Genomic DNA, 18,061 nt, shown 5'->3' with positions numbered 1-18,061 from the left:
TTCTTCCGTTTTCTGTGTTTTGGTAAAAGTCCTCAACTTTAATTTGAGCTTTAATTAGCATCTACATGATCAGTAACATAAACACAGGAAAATACCTGATTTTCACTTAAAAATGCAAAACACAGGTAATAATATTAGAGTAAATGCTGATAAATCACTTGAGAAAAGTTAAACATATACTTCTTGATCCATTAATTCTATCAAAACATGTAAATAATTGGTGCAAAATACAGTTTATCATCTTTTAATGGTCATCAGATATGACCCATTTGGACGTTCAGAGGCTCCGTAGTTACCGTGGAAACACTCTCATCTTCTACAACATTGATTCACCAGTAAAACCCATGGAGTTGGATCAATGACAGTGGATGGAAACACTTGGTTTATATTCACTTAATGAGAGATTTTTACTGAAAAAGTCATATTTTCTTCCGTTTTCTGTGTTTTTGGTAAAAGTCCTCAACTTTAATTTGAGCTTCAATGAACATCTACATGATCAGTAAAATAAACACAGGAAAATACCTGATTTTCACTTAAAAATGCAAAACGCAGGTAATAATATCAGCATAAATGATGATAAACCACTTAAGAAAAGTTAAACATATACTTCTTCATCCATTAATTCTATCAAAACATGTAAATAATTGGTGCAAAATACAGTTTATCATCTTTTAATGGTCATCAGATACGACCCATTTGGACGTTCGGAGGCTCCGTGGTTCTGTAGTTACCGTGGAAACACTGTCATCTTCTACAACATTGACTCACCAGTAAAACCCATGGAGTTGGCTCAATGACAGTGGATGGAAACACTTGGTTTATGTTCAGTTATTGATATATTTTTACAAAAAAAGTCACATTTTCTTCCATTTTCTGTGTTTTTGGTAAAAGTCTTCAACTTTAATTTGAGCTTTAATTAGAATCTACATGATCAGTGAAATAAACACAGGAAAATACCTGATTTTCACTTAAAAATGCAAAACGCAGGTAATAATATTAGAGTAAATGCTGATAAATCACTTGAGAAAAGTTAAACATGTACTTCTTGATCCACTAATCCCATCAAAACATATAGATACTTGGTGTAAAATGAGTTTGTCATCTTTTAATGGTCATCAGATACGACCCATTTGGACGTTCAGAGGCTCCGTGGTTCTGTAGTTACTGTGGAAACACCTTCATCTTCTACAACATTGATTCACCAGTAAAACCTATAGAGTTGGATCAATAACGGAAGGAGACACTGGGTTTATGTTCAGTTATTGATAAAATTTTGCTGAAACAGTCACTTTTTCTTTACTTTTGTGTTTTTTTTTGACATAATAACCCTCATCTATAACACTGGGTTACAAAAAAATGTTTTTTGCAAGTTGTCTAGGTTTTTTCAACTGAATTAGGACCGTTTTAGCACCGCTAAATCCAAAAATGACATCTGTTTTTCTCAATCAGGTCAGTTTTTTTTGCTAATTTGATTTTGAAAAATTTGATCTTCTCACAAAATATAATAATTAATACCAAAATAAGATTGGTAAGCACACTTTATGAAACTTGTGACTTGATTCCTGTTAGGTACAATGGTGTATTCACCGCAGATGTAGCAGAATACGTCAGGCTTATTTTTGCAAGATCTTCTAGTCGAAGCCATTTCATTCACCTGTAATATTAAAAAAAAAAACAATCATAAATTGGCAAAAGTAAAATCTTCAGAACTCATGTATTGCAAGAAATATGAAAGAATTTTGTATCATATGATGTGAAAATGCCCATAAATGTAAGCAAAAATGTTAAAAAGCCAATATGTAGCATAGTTCAGAAAGTTGACCTGATTGAGCAAAATTAATGTGATTTTTGGATTCAGCACACCAAAATTATCCTAAATCAGCTCAAAAAACGTAAACAATAAATTTGTTGTTGACCAGTGTAATGTGAGTTTTTATGAATATCTACATGATCAGTGAATTAAATATAGGAAAATACTTGATTATTACTGTAAAAATGCACAACACAGTTGATAATATTATAATAAATGGTGATAAATCACTTAAGAAAGGTTAAATATAGAGGAAAAAACTATGCTGCCATATACGTAGCACTGGGTCTTTATGGGTTACGATGGAAACGGTGGTTAATTAGCTATTTACTAAGTTAATGACAGCAATTAGAAGTGAGGGGATGAAAGGGTTATGAGTTACTATGGTGAAGTTTTAATAAATAAGGCCATTTGAGATGACATTTAAAGCCTCGGTGATGCACGGGGGAGCAGAGCTGCAACAAGTGAAAGGTTTCCCATTAGATTCGACTGGATAAATTAAATGTGTAAAGTGGAGTAAATACCACTTCTATAAACACGTCTCTAAAGTGTTGTTCCGTTCAGTGTGATGGTGCGATGGCCGTGCAGGGAGGGGGGGGGGGATTTGTGCAAAAATAGGAGGAGGTTTTTGCGAGAGATAAATTTAGGAAGCGGAATCCAGGGAGTGAAATGCATTTAATGCTTCAGTAAAGGCTGTGATTTCATGGATGGGATGGTTGAAGGAGAAAGAGAGGGCAGAGCAGAGTCAGGAGGTGTAATATGTTTGGTACCTTATATTTTATTGAAGGATCATTTATAGCAGCCAGACGTGAAACACTGCTTTAATTTTAAAGACTAAACTGTAAATTTCATGAAGCGTGAATCACATCAGGGAATTCAGGGTTTGGAGTAAATGAAAGTACTGTCATCACTTTTTAACGGAGCGACATGAAATATTTACTTTAATCCATAAAGGTCCAGTGTTACTTTTGTGGTGGTTCTATTTTTTACCTTTCCTTAAGCGATTTATCACCATTTTTTCTAATATTATCCTCGGTATTTTGCATTTTAAAGTGAAAATCAGGTACTTTCCTATATTTATTGTACTGATCATGTAGATTTTCATAAAAGCTCAGATTAAAGTTGAGGGTTATTACAACAAAAACAGAGAAAACTGAAGAAAAAGTGACTTAATCAGTAAAATATATGATTAACTGAACATAAACCAAGTGTGTCCATTCACTGTCATATGGGTTTTACTGGTGAATCAGTGTTATATAGAAGATGAAGGTGTTCTCACATTCACTACGGAGTCTCTGAACGTCCAAATGGGTCATATGTGATGACCATGAAACGATGACAAAGTGCATTTTAAGGGCTATTGTTTTGGGTTTGGTTTGTGTGTTTGTTTGTTTGTTTGTTAACAGTCTAGCAGCAAAACTATTGCTTCAATTCATACAAAATTGGGTTTGTAGATTGTCAGTGACCCAGAATAGATGTTATTACATTTTGGGAAAAGTAGGTCAAAGTTCAAATTTTTTATGAATTTTTAAAATCTTTTTTTTTTTTTTCCACTTCTAATGGGAGAAATTTCACATGTCTGTAGCAGCCAAAGTATTGGTTGAATTCATACCAAATTTGGTTTATAGATTGCCAGTGATCCAGAATAGATGTCATTACATTTTGGGAAAAGTAGGTCAAAGTTTCAATTTTTATGAATTTTTTAAAATATTTTTTTCCCCACATTTACTTATAATGGGCAACATTTCAAATGTCTGTAACAGCAAAACTATTGGTTGAATTCATACCAAATTGGGTTTATATATTAACAGTGACCCAGAATAGACATGGTTACATTTTGGTAAAAGCAGGTCAAAGTTAAATTTTTTTTAAATGAATTTTTACCTTTTTTTTTTCCCCACTTACTTATAATGGGTGAAATTTCACATGTCTGTAGCAGCAAAACTATAGGTTGAATTCATACCAAATTGGGGTTATAGCTTACCAGTGACCTAGAATAGACATGTTTACATTTTGGGAAAAGTAGGTCAAAGTTCAAATTTTTTATGAATTAAAAAAAAAAAAAATCTTCTCCCATTTACTTATAATGGAAAAAATTTCAAATGACGATACAAACATCCATTTTGTTTCAATTTACTTCAAACTTGGCACAGATATAGAGGCAATTGATATTCTGACATCAGCACATGCATAGACATGATGACATCAGATAGATCGATATCAAAATAAGCTACAATACCTGCAAGGGGCGGGGTTTGTGCCTGACAATACTTGTTTACATGTATTGATAGGATTAGTGGATCAACAGGTATTTATCATTTTATATCAGTTATTGATTTTGGTTTCTGGTGGATGTTTGGGTCTTTATGGGTCAAAGTGTTAGGACTTAACCCTAGCTGATATTGCATGAACTGTTATATGTTATCATCAGGTTGCACTTATGATATTATAGGTTTGGTTTAGAGATGAATAAATACATTGTGAGTCATTTTTTGGGGAAAGTGGTGGATATACAGGGTGGGGAAGCAAAATGTACAATATTTTGAGGCAGGGATTGAAAGACAGTGTATGACCAATTAGTTTATTGAAAGTCATGAGAATTTATTTGCCACAAGAAAATTGACATAATAGAAAATGTTTTTATTCTATGTGTCCTCCTTCTTTCTCAATAACTGCCTTCACACACTTCCTGAAACTTGTGCAAGTGTTCCTCAAATATTCGGGTGACAACTTCTCCCATTCTTCTTTAATAGTATCTTCCAGACTTTCTCGTAATAGTTTTTGCTCATAGTCATTCTCTTCTTTCCATTATAAACAGTCTTTATGGACACTCCAACTATTTTTGAAATCTCCTTTGGTGTGACGAGTGCATTCAACAAATCACACACTCTTTGACATTTGCTTTCCTGATTACTCATATGGGCAAAAGTTTGTGAAAAGGTATGGATAATAGTGTTAGGTATGATTATGACATCAATATATGTTTGGTTTCAAAACAATTGACGTAGTGCCTGCTGAGAAAAAACAACTAAATGTTCATTGTAAATTTTGCTTCCCCACCCTGTAGATACAGAAGAACATGGGATATTTAATGAGCCTCGGCGAAAGGAGGAGGCTGTGATTATAACACACAGGGATAAACACTTGGATTAGGGTGGATTGAACATGCGGCCTCACAGTGGAGGAGATTAGATTGAGTCGATAAGAGGAGGAAGAGGAGGAGGAAGAGGGGACCGATGAAGAGTGAGATGCAGGAGAAGATGTTTGGAGATAGAGCAGAGGATTAATTTAATGGGTGATGGAGAGTTTAGAGCAGCAGGTGACTGGGATAAGAGGCTGAGGAGGAGGAGGAGGAGGATGATGATGATGATGATGATGATAGAAAAGACCAACAGTAGTATATTTAAATGCAGGATTGAGTCAAGATCCTGTTTTATTCACTCGCAGCAGGGGTGCAAGAGGCTTTTTGTGGCTTTTTTGTTTAACATTTAAATGCGATGAAACAAACGTCACATCACAAACAGATGACTCGTTAGAAGGGTTTTGAAAGAATCCAGTCTTTACCTCCACACTGACCTTATTACCTCCGCCAAGGAGGTTATGTTTTTGCCAGGGTTTGTTTGTCTGTTTGTTTGTTTGTCTGTCCGTTAGTGTGCAACATAACTCAAAAAGTTATGGACAGATTTGGATGAAATTTTCAGGGTTTGTTGGAAATGGGATAAGGAAGAAATGATTCAATTTTGGTGGTGATCGGGGGTGGGGGGGCCCACAGGGGGGGCCACTGATCAGCCTTGGTGGAGGTCTGCGCTCTCCGAGTGCTTCTAGTTTGTCTGTTTGTTTGTTTGTCTGTTTGTTTGTTTGTCTGTCCGTTAGTGTGCAACATAACTCAAAAAGTTATGGACAGATTTTGATGAATTTTTCAGGGTTTGTTGGAAATGGGATAAGGAAGAAATGATTAAACTTTGGTGGTGATCGAGGGTGGGGGGGCCCACAGGGGGGGCGCAGACCAGAAAATTTCATCAAAATCTGTCCATAACTTTTTGAGTTATGTTGCACACTAACAGACAGACAAACAAACAAACAGACAGACAAACAAACCCTGGCAAAAACATAACCTCCTTGGCGTGGGGGGGCCCACGGGGGGGGCCACTGATCAGCCTTGGCGGAGGTCTGCGCTCTCCGAGTGCTTCTAGTTATTTGTGTTATTGACGTCCTTCTCTATGTGTCCCTAACCTCTACAACCTATTACACCCTGAGTGGGAGGAGTATCTGAACCACTCCCCTGCAAGACCCATTATCAGACCATCATCCTCTCCTGCATCTGTACACTGTAAACTCCACCCATGCATTGGACAGAGAAGCTTGAATAAAGTCACTATTAAAATTAAACGTCCACTTCCACTGATCAGCTCCACCTTTAAGCCTCAGCTCACCTCTTCCACAATCGCCACAATCCTAACCTCCAGTCGTCATCATCATAATCATCATCATGATCTATTTACTTATTTTAAATTAGCCTTAGTTTTAGTCGATTTTAATGTATTAATTTTTTTATTAGTTATTTATTTTTGTCATATGGCAAATACAAGTCCTCAGAAACCAGTTTTGTTCTCTTCTTTGTGATGGAATGACAAATGAAACTCCTTTGAATCCTTTGAATTTTTATTGCCATTGTTGTCAGTCAAGTTAAAGATGTACTGTATATTACTGTATTTTAGGACTGTCAAAATTAACACGTTAATGCGGATTAATCCATCATCATGATTAATCCGATTAAAAATGTGAACACAATTAATTTTTAATAGGTTGGGAGGTTTGTTGTATAATTTGTTTTTGTTTGTTTTTTTTTGTATTGTGTTTGTGTGGTTCCTTAGGTCTAAGTACATGTTTATGTAAATGTATGATTTAAAATAATAATAATAATAATAATAATAATAATAATAATAATAATAATAATAATAACAAGAACAATAATAATAATAATAATAATAATAATAATAATAACAATAATAATAATAATAATAATAATAATAATAATAATAATAATAATAACTAGAAGCACTCGGAGAGCGCAGACCTCCGTCAAGGCTGATCAGTGCCCCCCCCCCCCCCCCCCCCCCCCGTGGGCCCCCCCACGCCAAGGAGGTTATGTTTTTGCCAGGGTTTGTTTGTTTGTTTGTCTGTCTGTCCGTTTATGGGCAACATAACTCAAAAAGTTATGGACAGATTTTGATGAAATTTTCAGGGTATGTTGGAAATGGGCCCCCCCGTGGGCCCCCCCACCCCCGATCACCACCAAAATTTAATCATTTCTTCCTTATCCCATTTCCAACAAACCCTGAAAATTTCATCAAAATCTGTCCATAACTTTTTGAGTTATGTTGCACACTAACGGACAGACAGACAGACAAACAAACAAACCCTGGCAAAAACATAACCTCCTTGGCGGAGGTAATAATAATAATAATAATAATAATAATAATAATAATAATAATAATAATAATAACATGTTAACACAATTAACCCATCTAATGACTCTGAACGTCTCTGCGAATGCATTTTGGGCAGTTTGTCCAAGTAGAGTTAGTGTCATGCATAAATAAATGGTGAGTTGATCTGGTAGTGACAGGCAGCAGAACTAACCCATAAAAGATGGAAGACACTGAACAGCACGTTGGCCTCTGGATGGAAATATGAGGACACAAAAACCCAAGACGGAACAGTCGACCGACAGAAAGTATAATACACACGCCGCAAGAAGGAGTTTTCTTTTCACCGAAGTGCTTCAAGTTTAAAATATTACATTAACGTGAAACGTACGTTCAGGGACGCTGCCACCAATTATGGGTGCCATGAAAACATGATCGTTGTGGAGCCTACAGAAATTCACTATCTTCTCAATCTGTTGGACTAGGAAGGGGGTGAAGGGGGTGTTAGAATGTGGGGGTGCAATCCATAAACAACGTCACCTATGATACCGAAAACGAAACTTAACATGCTTTCAACAGTTGCCTCCCGACTTCTACACATCCCTCATACAGCAAATCTTGCATGAAATTTTCACAACTTCGATATCCACTGGGCCCCCTTCACTGCTCTGTGGACCCCCTACAAATACTGGGCCCCATGAATTTGTCATGTTTACACACACCCCCATCCCCCCTTATCGGCACCCCAGCATACATTATACAGGGATTCTACTAGCACTTCAACTAACGCGTCAACCAGCTTGTGACAAACACGTTAAGTGCATATGTTGTCCATTCATTCTTGAGTCTGTTTACTCATGCAAAATGAAACATGATTAATATAGATTAAAAATGAATGATATTTAATCGCAGTTGTTACAGTGGGCTGTACTGCCTCATCTCCCCCTCTAAGTATGTGTTAATATTGTAGTGTGTGTGTGTGTGTGTGTGTAGTATGTATTGTTTTCAAAGGCCAGGACTGACCCTCAGGACTTCCTTTTTCTTCTTCGGATGTGGAACCTGCTGATTGTAGGATGAAGCTAATTGCCTTAGCCCCTCCCACCAGCTCATCATTCCTAACAGGTCCCAGCTGACTGCTGTGGGCCGCTGCAGGCGGCGGGGGTCTGCACTTCACCTCAAATGCCTTTGGTGTGGGTTGTGTTTGTGGTAGCGCTCTTTAGTGAACTCGGTTTTTGCTTTTACCTCAGTTTTCTGTTGTGTTTGAAATGAAGTTTAGTGTCTATAACACTTTTTTGTTAACTGAGTTTTGTTAATGTTTGAGAGCTGTAATAATGGTCTTTGTTACACCTATACTCACTCTTCCCCTGTATGTATGTATGTATGTACAGGGTGGGGAAGCAAAATTTACAATATTTTGAGGCAGGGATTGAAAGACAGTGTATGACCAATTAGTTTATTGAAAGTCATGAGAATTTATTTGCCACAAGAAAATGTACATAATAGAAAATGTTTTTACTCAATGTGTCCTCCTTCTTTCTCAATAACTGCCTTCACACGCTTCCTGAAACTTGTGCAAGTGTTCCTCAAATATTCAGGTGACAACTTCTCCCATTCTTCTTTAATAGTATCTTTAAGAAAGTCGACATTGCTGTGTGATGTTCTATTGGTAGCATGTTCTAAAACGCCCCAAATAGCAGAATCCAGAGGGTTTAGATCTGGGCTAGAAGGCGGCCATAAACATGATTCCCAAAAATTGCTCAAGTTGGATTTGTTGCTGTTGTCAACAAGTGTTTTGGTGTTCTTGTGTAAGATTTTAACTTCAAATCATATTTTACTGCATTTCTAACGCTCTTGTTGTCTACCTCAAGTTCAATTACCATTTTTCTCATGGATTTGGTTGGATCCTTTAGGATTTTGGATTTGAGAGCTTTAATAAAAGCTTTGGTACGTTTTTTGTTGCTTCCTCCACTTCCAGACTTTCTCGTAATAGTTTTGCTCATAGTCATTCTCTTCTTTCCATTATAAACAGTCTTTATGGACACTCCAACTATTTTTGAAATCTCCTTTGGTGTGACGAGTGCATTCAGCAAATCACACACTCTTTGACGTTTGCTTTCCTGATTACTCATATGGGCAAAAGTTTGTGAAAAGGTATGGATAATAGTGTTAGGTATGATTATGACATCAATATATGTTTGGTTTCAAAACAATTGACGTAGTGCCTGCTGAGAAAAAAACAACTAAATGTTCATTGTAAATTTTGCTTCCCCACCCTGTATGTATGTATACTGAACAACAAAAGAAACGCAAGTTTTGGTCGTTAATTTAGGCAAGAGTTCAGCTGTCCTGTTGAGTTGTCAACTGAGATACACATTACAATAAGTGAGTTGTTACCACTGGAGCGTGTGTTTGCAGGCAAACACGACCACGAGTCATGTTGAGCACGTGTACAAAGTATCAGAGGTGCGGTACGTTTTGAGTGATATGGTAGTGGGAGCAACAAATGGGAGTGGCAATTCCCTTTGTTTATCCGGGGGCTATAAAAAGAAATGGTAAGATTCAAAAGTTACTGCATTACCACGATGCCTCGCCTTAACGATAATCTGAGAGAACGCACCATTGGTATGCTTGATGCTGGTTTAACGGCTCGCAACGTTGCCAGACGTCTGCAAGTGCACGAGTCCACCGTCAGTAGGCTGAGGACACGATTCTGTGACACAGGGACCACTCGGGACAGACCAAGATCCGGAAGACCACATGTGACCACCCGTAATCAGGATCGCCATATTCGCTTGGCCCATCTCCGTGACCGTCAACTCAGTGCTACAGGGACAGCAAGAGAGACCCACTGTAAATTTCACAGCTGGATATAAATATCTCATATGAAACCAATATTCATAATAAAACTCCCATATAAACCAGTACCGAAACATACTTGCGTTTCTTTTGTTGTTCAGTATATTTATTTATTTAAATGTTACTATTTTTTTTTTATTTTTTTTTTTTTATTTAACCTTTATTTACCCAGGCAAGCAATTAAGAACAGATTCTTATTTACAAATGCACCCTGATGCAGCCAGACTCTATTTATATATTACATTATAGTACTATATTTCTTAGTGTATGTTGCTTCTCACTTTAGAGACAGAGGTGTAGCATGTCAGCATGTTTTTGTTTTGTTTTGTTTTTTGTTTTTTTTAACGTAGTTATTTATCATTTTTTTGGTGCAGATAAAAGTTACATTGAACATTTTAATATTACATTTCAGAGGTATTAAGCATGTCCCATTCTTCCCACCCCCTCACCCTCCCATTACTGGTCCTACATAACATACTTAATGATAGTAATAAAAAAAAAAAATAGCAAAGCACTCGGACCAAAAAGGTAAAAGTAAGTAAGTAAGTAAGTAAGTAAGTAAATAAATAAATAAATAAATAAAAGAATAGAAGCAAAGAAAAGAAAAACAACAGCCTAATAATAGACAAATCTGCTTATTCACAATTACATCCTACACACAAGCTATGGACAGGTAATGTTATTAATATTATTAGAGTACACAAGTATATATAGTATATCTTTTGACAGCACTAATATGTATATTTATATTTTATATTACTATATGTATATCTTATATGACTATATTTATATATTTTATTACTATATTTCTTAGTGTATGTTGCTTCTCACTTTAGAGACAGAGGTGTAGCATGTCAACATGTTTTTTTTTTTTGTTTTTTTTTTGTTTTGTTTTTTAACATAGTTATTTATCATTTTTTGGTGCAGATTAAAGTTACATTGAACATTTTAATATTAAATTTCAGAGGTATTAAGCATGTCCCATTCTTCCCACCCCCTCACCCTCCCACTACTGGTCCTACATAACATACTTGATGATAGTAATAAAAAAAAAAAGAGCAAAGCACTCAGAACAAAAAAGGTGAAAATAAATAAATAAATAAATAAATAAATAAATAAATAAAAAAAAAAAAAAATAATAATAATAATAATAATAATAATAAAACAAAAGAATAGAAGCAAAGAAAAGAAAAACAACAGCCTAATAACAGACAAATCTGCTTATTCACAATTACATCCTACATACAAGATATGGACAGGTAGTGTTATTAATATTATTAGAGAGTACACAAGTATATATAGTATATCGTTTGACAGCACTAATATATATATTTATATTTTATATTACTATATGTATATCTTATATGACTATATTTATATATTTTATTACTATATTTCCTAGTGTACGTTGCTTCTCTCTTCAAAGACAGGTGTGCAGCATGTCAGCCTGTTTGTTCCATCTTTTCTTTTTTGGTGATAATGGCTTTGTCCAACTCCCTGTAATTGCTCTGACAGTGCACACACCATCTAAAAAGTGTTTTCACACTTTGCACGACTTGAACCATGCTTCAGTTCGATTCAGACCGTGTCCATTTGTTTTGATTGGACCAAAGACACCTGCAGATTTAGAAGTGCAGCACAGACCGAGAACAACGGGTGTGAAAGCTATAATGGTCACCAGTGACCAAAAACATACTGGTCTAAAATATTTAATACTCCTTGAACCACTAATCCTATCAATATGTGCAAATAATTCACGTAAAATGCAGTTCCCCAGTTTTTCATCATCAAATATGACCCATTTGAATTTTCAGAGGATTCATAGTGAGAATTTTCTGCAACACTGATTAATCATTAAAACACATGTAATTTGACAAATGACAGTGGTTGTTGACATTAGTTTTAATGTTCAGTTAATGAAATACTAGCGGCATGGTACCCGTGGTGCCATTGTAAAATAGCGCCCTCCAGTGGTGGAACATCGGGACATGCATCGGACACGCGTCGGACAAAGACGCGCCGGACACAGAACGTCCATTATAGTCGGATTTTCTTGAAAAAGTCACTTTTTTTTTGTTTTGACATGAAAAACCTTTGAATTTACTCTGAGCTTTTGTTAACATCTACATTGTCAGTGAATTAAATATAGAAAAATACCTAATTTTCGCTGAAAAATGCAAAATGCAGAGGACAATATTATAATAAATGATAATAAATCACTTCGGAATAAGTTAATTGTAGAGAATTTGCTACAAAAGTAGTTGCAGGTTTAAAAAGTTATAGCGATTGCAATAAAGAAATACCTGCCAATAATGTAATTTATTACATTATTGACTCAAATGCATCATTCAAGAAGGATACGTCCCATGTAGTTCTCTCTCTCTCCTTAATTATGTATCAATATGAGAATTATTTGTTGCACAAAACCTTTATTTAGAATATTGTTTGCTTAGATATGTAAATCCATAATTTCATGTGTGGAGGAATATTATATAATTCAGGGTATATAAAGAGCATTTGGTAGTTGGATGATGAATGAATATGATGACCATGCCATCCAGTGTAACTATTGGAATAATGAAGATCAAACTGCACAAACTGAAAAAAAAAAAATCTTTTAAAAAATTTCCCCCAAAAACTCCAGTCCTATTTATGTATTATCACATTATCGGCTACAGTCATTTTAAAGGTTTTTTTTTCTTCTTCTTTTTAATGCAAAGCCAATATTGTAATGCCCAGCAAGCAATATTATAACTTATTACATTAAAAAAGAACATATCACTTTTTTTTTTATTACTTAAATTTTTATTGATATTTTCAACATTTATAAACAACAATAACAACAACACTGTTTTGGAGTCACATTATTCATAGTCCATCCGTTCTTTGCTTCTTCTGTTATTCCTTTGTTGCTTCATTTCTGTCGCTGTTTCCCATTCTGATTACAGTCCATTTTCTCAGTTTTTCTTCAAACCCTGCCTCTTGTGATAAGAGACGAAACGTTTTCAAAACAGCTAAACCAGTCCAGTTGAACCGAGAACAACCACCAAACAGAAGTCCCGTCTGCTCGTGTTATAAACAGTGGAACAGAGTGATTTCTCCACAGAGGATCTTCTGACTCTGTGACAGAATGATTTCATCTAAAGCTCTGACTGTTCTTATGATGTCAGTGAAGTAACTTTAGCAGTAGTAGAAATAATTTGCTTCAGGAAAAAAACAAAAAGAAAAACAAAACAAAACGTGGTGTGTGTCTTTGGAGCTCCGACCAGCTTATATGTGACACTTCAGAGTGGGAGTGGGAGGTGAGCTGTGCTTCCTCTGCACTTCTGTGGACGTCTGCTGCAGGCCGACCGACGCTGGACTACTGGATTAAAGAGGACAATGAAATGAGAGCAGTGGACAGTGCGTGTGCTCTCAGCAGCCTGCAGCACACACACACACACACACACACACACACACACACATTTCACAATATGTCTGCTGACCAACAACACGCCTGCAGACACAAACCACACTCTGTTCTAATGTGATCTGCTGGTGCTGCCTTCAGCTGCTTACATCACACAGAGTCCACGTTCATGTGGAGCCCAGGCTGAATGTTAGTACAGCGGTTTCAGAAAAAAAAACACTAAATGTGTCAACAAAGGAATATTACTTGTCTAAACTGAATCATAAAAGTGTTAATAATTAACATACTTACATACAAACATAACATTTATGGAAAGACAACCATAAAAATGGTGTAATAATTCTTCATATACTGTAGTGTATTTATATATAGTCTAGAAGTAAACAAGGATTTATTAACCCTTTCATGCATAGTGGTCACTACAGTGGACAGTTATTCTCCAGCTGTTCTCTTGTATATTCATGGATTTTTTTTGTTTTAGTTCCATATGCTTACAAAATGTAAAATTTCATGATGGTTCTAGGACTCCAACCTAGAACCATTGTGAGTCCTAGAACCATCATGAATTTTTTTTTTTTTTTTTTTTTTCGTGAGTCCTAGAACCATCATGAAATTTTACATTTTGTAAGCATATGTGATGGTCTTTCAGAAAATAAGTTCTTTTGGTTGGTATTCCTTGTCATACCTGTGGTATTTGAAAGTGCAAATGAATGAAAAATGTTATTTTGCGATTTTATTATGACAAAAACAACAACAAAAAAGGATCATACCCATTAATAAATGCTGATCTGATTACTCTATATACTTATGTAAAAGGATGTGTAATTATTTGCAATATATCATATTTGGTTTGTGTTTAATTGGTCAATAAATATAGATATAAATATAAAAGTTTCAAGTTTATTTTCCAGATTTCACAAGGTCATACCACAGTCCCAATACAGACAATGTTATTGAGAATACACATATGCAATCTATATGTGGTAGTCATTCTTTGCTGAAAATTTCATGCATTTAGCTAGAAAACTTACTGAGATATTGCACTGTAAAATTTGCTACATTTTAAGACGATCGTGAAATGCACCAAAAACGGCAAGAGGGGTACCCTGTTCATGAATTTTTTTTCTTCAAATGTATGTGATATATCAGTCTGAAATTTTGGCTGAGGTGTTTTTTAGTGTTGAACTTTATATGGTAAAAATTTCAAGCAAATCTTAGATGGTCGAGCAGGAGGCACTTGTTGAATTGAGGTGGAATGACCCTACTGTAACTTTGCTGTTCTTGATAAACCTGATCTGCAGTGACATGTTTTAGTATAAATCAATTGTTATGTGCTAGACAAAATGCTTTTTTTTTTTTTTTTTGCATATTATCTCCATGAAATGAGTAATAACTAGCATTAGAATATGTTAAAATGTGAGAAAACATCAGATTAGTAGCATTAAAATGTTTTTATTTCATTGTTTTCATCTCACTTTCTGATATTGGGTTGTAAACACGTTTCTTTACTTCAAAAATTAAATGCATGGACATTATGTAACTCCATGAAAAGAAAAAAAACAATCACATTGCTTTTTTCATGCCTAAGGAGGAATAAAAACACTCAAGAAAAAAATTTTGACTAAGGTTTTCATAATTCATGCATGAAAGGGTTAAAACCTGTAGCAGCTAATATGTGATCATTTTTGTCATTATAAATGTAATAACTTGGCGATAATAATTAACCTTTAATCCTTTCATGCATGAATTATGAGAACCTTAATCAAGATTTTTTTTTCCTGAGTGTTTTTATTCCTCTTTAGGCATGAAAAAACACAATGTGATTGATTTTTTTATTTATTTATTTTTTTTTATGAACCTATTTTTCATGGAGTTGCAAAAATGTGCACTCAGCTGGACACCATGTATTTAATTTTTGCAGCAAAGAAACATGTATTTACTGTCATACTGTGTGAAAACTATGAAATAATTGTTTTTTTTTAATGTTGCTAATCTGATGTTTTCTCACATTTTAACATACTATATTAGTCCTGTGCTCAGATCTGTGCACTGGCTTCCTGTGGCTCAGAGAATAGACTTTAAAACAGCTCTGCTCGTTTATAAGTCTGTCCATGGTCTAGCACCAAACTACATCTGTGACATGTTGGTCCCATATGAACCATCTCAGACCCTCAGAACCTCAGGGACTGGTCTTCTGCTGGTGCCCAGAGTCAGGACTAAACAAGGTGAAGCTGCGTTTCAGTTCCTGATGACGTGAGACAGACCTGGACTCTGACAATGTTTAAGTCCAGGCTGAAAACAGCTGTTCAACTGTGCATAGAACAACTGAAAGGGTTCTATCTGCACTCTGACCTTTTACTTTGTTTTAATTGATTATTATTTATGTTTTATTGATTATGTTTTAATTATAATTGTGTGTTTTTAACCTGTCTCTTTTCTATTTTTGTAAAGCACTGTGAATTGCCCTGTGTATGAATTGTGCTGTACAAATAAATCTGCCTTGCCTTGCCTTACTATAATAGTAATTATTACTCACTCAAATAATATGCAAAAAACAACAAAACACAACAACTTAAAAACAAAAAAAACAAACAAACAAAAAAAAAAACGGTTAATTACAGTCTAATAACAATTAGCAATTGATTTACACTCAAATGTTGCTGCAGATCAGGTTTATCAAGAACAGGAATGTTACAGTAACGGTATGAATTGCTGTGTATTATGGGATGGTGCATAAATATCCACTGTGTTGGTTGATATGCAAGTAAAACAACAAAATCCATGAATATACAAGAGAACAGCTGGAGAAGAACTGTCCACTGGAGTGACCACTGTGCATGAAAGGGTTAAAGTCAGAATTCTGAAGAAAACAAAAACAAAAACAGAATTCTGAGTTTAAAGTCAGAATTCTGAGATTAAAGTCAGAATTGTGAGAAAACAGTCAGAATTCGGAGAAAAAAATTAGGATGCTGAGATTAACGTCAGAATTCTGAGATTAGTCAGAATTCTGAAAAAAAAGGCAGAATTCGGAGAAAATTTCAGAATTCAGAGATTGAAGTCAGAATTCTGAGTTTAAAGTCAGAATTCTGGAAAAAAAAAAAAAAAAAAAAAACCCAAAACAGAATTCTGAGTTTAAAGTCAGAATTCTGGAAAAAAAAAAAAAAAAAGTCCGAATTCGGCGTTTAAAATCAGAATTCTGACTTTTTCTTAGAATAATCATAAAAAATATATATCACGCCTTTTTTTATTTTCCAGTGGCCCAAATCCTCTTCTGTACGAAAGTGATATGAAAACAATGAAATAAAAACATGTTTAATGCTGCTAATCTGATGTTTTCTCACATTTTAACATATTCTAATGCTAGTTATTACTCATTTCATGGCGATAACGTGCAAAAAAAACCTTTGTGTCTAACAAAAAACAAGTGGTTTGCACTCAAACATGTTAGTGCAAATCAGTTTTATCAAAAACAGCAAAGTGACAGTAAAGGTCTGAATGTCAGTGTATTATGGGATGATGCATGAGCGTCCACTGTGGTTGACATGGAACTAAAACAACAAAACCCATGAATATACAAGAGAACAGCTGGACAATAACTGTCCACTGTAGTGACCACTATGCATTTATTTATTTATTTATTTATTATAAGAGCTACATCATATCACTGAAAAACTGAGAAACTCCACTTTTTCTACTCTTTACTTTTTCAGAGCATATGTGCGGATTAGTGGTTCAATACTTATTGAACATTTTAGGACAAATAGACAGTTACCCCACAGATTATGTTCTCTGTCTTATTTATGCCAGTTTTTGTCAAAGTTTTCTTGCTACATTGTGCGTTGCTATGGCTACAATGTATGTTTTTTTATCCAGCAGTATTCATACTAGTGTTGCATTTTTCATCACTTGCCTCCCAGCTGTTTACAGCCGGTCAACAGCGGCACATTTTTTTTTAATACAAACAGTACTGTGAAAAAGTCTAAGGCAGCCTTTAGTTGTTTTTTTTAAAAGCAGGTTTGGAATGTGTAACAATAACTATCCAGGAAATACGTGCACAGTACGGAAAAACACACACACAAAATACTATATGGTAAACTGTTTGGATGTTTTCTTAAATGATCCCATATGGCTTCTACAGTATTCAGATTTTTTTTTTTTTTTCTGAAATGCATTATTATTATTATTATTTTTTTTTTATTTTTTTTTTAATTCCTGTTGTACATATATTTCTACAAAGACTGATAAATGCATATGTTTGCTCATGCATTTCACAAAACAAACAAAAAAAAAGATTATTGTAGAGGTTATGTTGGATCCTGTTTTTGTGTTTTGTGAGGTATATCTGATTATCAAGATAAATATTCCTGTTAATACCAATACTACTGATAATATTAGTATAATGCCAACACTACTACAACCATTACTACGGATACAACTACAGTTAAAACTAAAGCTATATGTAAACAAATGGATTCTCTTAGTAACAGTGAGTTTGTGTTTGGATCAACAGTAGATTCCATCACAACTGTTACCTTTTGAAATGTGACAGAATTCTTC

Source organism: Sphaeramia orbicularis, chromosome 7, assembly GCF_902148855.1.
Source record: "Sphaeramia orbicularis chromosome 7, fSphaOr1.1, whole genome shotgun sequence".
NCBI lineage: Eukaryota > Metazoa > Chordata > Actinopteri > Kurtiformes > Apogonidae > Sphaeramia > Sphaeramia orbicularis.
Note: the sequence above shows the minus strand (reverse complement) of the source record.